Raw genomic sequence first — 4,263 nt, forward strand, 5'->3', positions numbered from 1 at the left:
ATAAACAGGTTATTTCCATTCTTATGGATTTGGGAATATTGACGATCTCTTTATTTGTCTATTAGCAAAGTAATTTTTTTCTGTGTACCAGGGATGCTCTCCTTCAACATTCACGTATTTCTGAATTTGTATGATTTTATGCTTTAGATACACAAGGAGAACTTAATTATATGAAGTTTAACAGGTATAGTATTTATTTTATCCAAGGTATTGTATCCTAAAATTTATTAACCTATCATTATCATTCTTACTTTAATAGGAATAATAGTCAAGATTTCCAGGAGAAATATCAATAACCTCAGATATGCAGATGACACCACCTTTACGGCAGAAAGTGAAGAGGGACTAAAGAGCCTCTTGATGAAGGTGAAAGAGGAGAGTGAGAAAACTGGCTTAAAACTCAACTTTTAAAAAACTAAGGTCATGGCATCTGGTCCCATCACTTCGTGGCAAATAGATGGGGAAGCAATGGAAACAGTGACAGACTTTCTTTTCTTGGGCTCCAAAATCACTGCAGATGGTGACTGCAGCCTTGAAATTAAAAGATGCTTGCTCCTTGGAAGGAAAGCTATGACCAATCTACACAGCATATTAAAAAGCAGAGACATTACTTTGTCAACAAAGGTCCATCTAGTCAAGGCTATGGTTTTTCCAGTAGTCATGTATGGATGTGAGCTGCTAAGTCACTACAGTCGTGTCCGACTCTGTGCGACCCCATAGACAGCAGCCCATCAGGCTGCCCCATCCCTGGGATTCTCCAGGCAAGAACACTGGAGTGGGTTGCCATTTCCTTCTCCAATGCATGAAAGTGAAAAGTGAAAGTGAAGTCGCTCAGTCATGGACTGCAGCCTTCCAGGCTCCTCCGTCCATGGGATTTTCCAGGCAAGGGTACTGGAGTGGGGCGCCATTGCCTTCTCCGGTGGATGTGAGAGTTGGACTATAAAGAAAGCTGAGTGCCGAAGAATTGATGCTTTTGAACTGTGGTGTTGGAGAAGACACTTGAGAGTCCCTTAGACTGCAAGGAGATCCAACCAGTCCATCCTAAAGTAGATCAATCTTGAATATACATTGGAAGGACTGATGCTGAAGCTGAAACTCCAATACTTTGCCCACCTGCTGTGAAGAACTGACTCATTTGAAAAGACCGTGATGCTGGGAAAGATTGAAGGCTGTGGGTGCGGGGAGGGGGGTGGGGGTTGGGGGGGGTGGGGGAGAAGGGGCCGAAAGAGGATGAGATGGTTGGATGGCATCACTGACTCAATGGACATGAGTTTGAGCAAGCTCCAGGAGTTGGTGACGGGCAGGGAGGCCTGGCGGGTTGCAGTCCATGAGGTTGCAAAGAGTCAAACATGACTAAACAATAACAAGCATTCCTACTTTATAGTAAAATGACTGAAGCTCACAGATTCTATGTAAATTGCCAGTATTACACAGCTATCAGTCACCATGCCAAGGCTCCCTTGTTCCTCTTCAAAGCCCATCCTTATAACCATAAATTATATTTCATACCATAGTTTTTCTTTAGTTAGAATTTTATCAAGGTTTATTCTTTCACTCCCTGTTTACTGCTTTTCTAACACAATATCTTCTGAATGACTCTAAGCACCAGATCTTTTGAATCAATCCTTGAGTATTACCTTGTTCAGGTACTCATCTATGTAAACATTACAAATAAATATCTAATCAATGCCTAAATATCTGATCTATACCTGTATCACTTTTTCACAAGAAATAACCAAAAGTTTGGTTTTTTTAATGTATTTTAATTGGAGGCTAATTAGGGCACACCAACCCACCCCAGTTTGCTTGCCTGGAGAATCCAATGGACAGAGGAGCCTGGCAGGCTACAGTCCATGGGCTCTCAAAGAGTTGGACATAACTGAGTGACTTGCACACTATTTTACAATATTATGGTGAGTTTTGCAAATATGTATTGATTTTGTACTCCATTCCTGACATCAGTGGTAAAAAATTGGTGGTGGAAAAATTCTTCTCTCAAATGCTGTAATTTTTAAATCCAAATCATACATTTAGAGCTGCTGTCCAATACAGTAGCCATTAACCACATTTGAGTGTTTAAATTTAAGTCAGTTATAATTAAATAAAAATTTAAAATCTACCCACTGTTCAAATGCCCACTAGCCCCAAGTGGCTAGTGGCTACTGTTGGGGTTTTTCTCCCCAGGACTTGGAAGCGACGAACCTGAAAGAAGGACACTTGGACAGTCTCTTGCAAGGACTGACAAGTTTATTTCTGCAGTCAAGCTTTTTTATAGAAGCAGACAAAGAGCTTAAAGTATGCGGCCAGCAGGGCACATACAGAGTTAACACATAATCACTAGAAACATTTCAAGGACAGCACGCTGTAAATGACTCATGGGCTTCTCCCACAACCTGCTCTCACAAGTAACATCCCTATTTATTAATAACTCTTGGCGCCGAACATAACCAAAGGCAGGAGATGTCTTTCTGTCCGTGGTGCAAAGCTGCGTACTTCTGGCCCTTTGCCATTTTCCCAAGGACTTTCTCCTTTTATGGCTATTTTGCACTACGCTTCCCAACATGTCCTCCTTTTGTTTTTAAATTAAGCATGGCAGCAGCTAGTTGGACTCCATTGTGGGAGGCACGGAGTCTTGAGTAGAGACTTCTGTATACCATAATCAAGGACAAAAAGAGCAGGGTGATTAATACATATATAAAAATAATGCTTCCTGAAAGCCAAGCTCTAGGGTCTAGAGACAATAGGGTTTTGGTTAAAGTATCATAGAACTGAGTACTATACAATTCCCTAGGTACTCTAACTTGAAAATTAGCAACTTGTTGTTTCAACAAATTGATGTCTAAACTTGAGTTACTTGTGAGATCCTGCAAATGCGCCTTAACCTTATTCCAAGGATATTCAGTGCTATTATAGGGCATGTTAGTCAGACAAAAAGAAGTAAAATTCCAGTGACAGTGTATACGTGTTCAGAAAGTCAGTTGCTGCATTTGATCTCCTAAGTAGATAACCACAGTTTGTAACTCATTAATTCATGTTTGTAATTGCTGATCTATTTGAGCTTGTCAAGTCCACAGATCATGAGAGTCTTTGTGCCAAACAGTGATAAAATCATAATTTTGTATAGAATTATGTAAAGCCATACCAGACAAAGTTCCTACAGTCACAATGGAGATAAGGCTTAAGATGCCTGCAATAATCCACCCAATGATGCGCTTAGATCGCCTAAGCCTAGTTTTCAACAATACAGAAAGAAATATAGAATCAGTCCAAAGCTCAATTAAGTTTATGGGAAGCCATAACTCAGATCTTTGTTTAGCACAATGCTAGCATTGTGATATGAAATGGTGTGATTAAGGCAGGTATACAATGCACATGCAGTACAATTGACAATCTTGGCTGATAAGTCAATATCAAAATGCCCTACAATAAACAAATACAGAACGTGAACACATGATTGAATATAGCCAGTACTATTATATAGGAAGGTATAATTAGAAGGATGAAACACACCCACAGCCCCATAAACACTAGCGAAGTGCTCTAAGGCTGCTGGAATTTTCCAAATGTGCCATTGCTCCGGCCCCACAATGGGGACAACAATCCTGGGTCATGGGGGTGATAAGCCCCCGTTATACCAATTCAGCAGTATGTCCTTATCAGTCCAGAAACTTGTCTTAGATTTATGAAAGCCTCCAATGCTTGATCTATTAAACCAGGAGCAGTTATGATGTTCCTCTTGCTCGTCAGTGTCTGCTCAGCCTGATGAGTCATGTTTTTTCACTTGAGCCCATGTCAGGTAAGGATTCAGACGATGGCATTTCCTCATTGGCTCCTCCAGGGTCATTGAGACCCTTCGCATCAACTTCATCACTTTTCGAGGGAGTCTGGTCTTGGGGTGCTTCTCGGTAGCAGACATGGCGAAGGGGAACCCAGATTTCCTCTCCATCTGCAATGACAAGACCATAACCCTTGCCTAGGAGTCGTAAGATTCCTGGCAGCCACTGATTAAATTGCTTATACCACATTGATGTATTGATTTCTAATTTGCTGTTTTTGTCTTCTGCAAAATGTCTATTTGCACGAGTGTCAGAATTATTTTTTGTTAAGTTTAGTTAAAGATATTAGTAATTGAGGGAAAAAAATAGTAATTGAGGGTTCATGAGATAAGAAGTGTATCTCCTCTTCCATATTCCCCCTTTCTGTTTTAATAAACGAGTTTTAGGGTGTGGTGGGCTCTTTCAATAATGGCTTGACCCTGAGGAT

The 4,263-nt window shown here is 40.7% G+C and overlaps 1 pseudogene; it reads right to left on the reverse strand.

Moving 5' to 3' along the window:
- Positions 1-2,583: 2,583 nt before the first annotated feature.
- On the reverse strand, positions 2,584-4,025 carry LOC139183044 (endogenous retrovirus group K member 18 Env polyprotein-like; annotated as a pseudogene).
- Between the last annotated feature and the right edge of the window lie 238 nt (positions 4,026-4,263).

This window comes from Bos indicus, chromosome 5 (assembly GCF_029378745.1).
Source record: "Bos indicus isolate NIAB-ARS_2022 breed Sahiwal x Tharparkar chromosome 5, NIAB-ARS_B.indTharparkar_mat_pri_1.0, whole genome shotgun sequence".
Taxonomy (NCBI): domain Eukaryota; kingdom Metazoa; phylum Chordata; class Mammalia; order Artiodactyla; family Bovidae; genus Bos; species Bos indicus.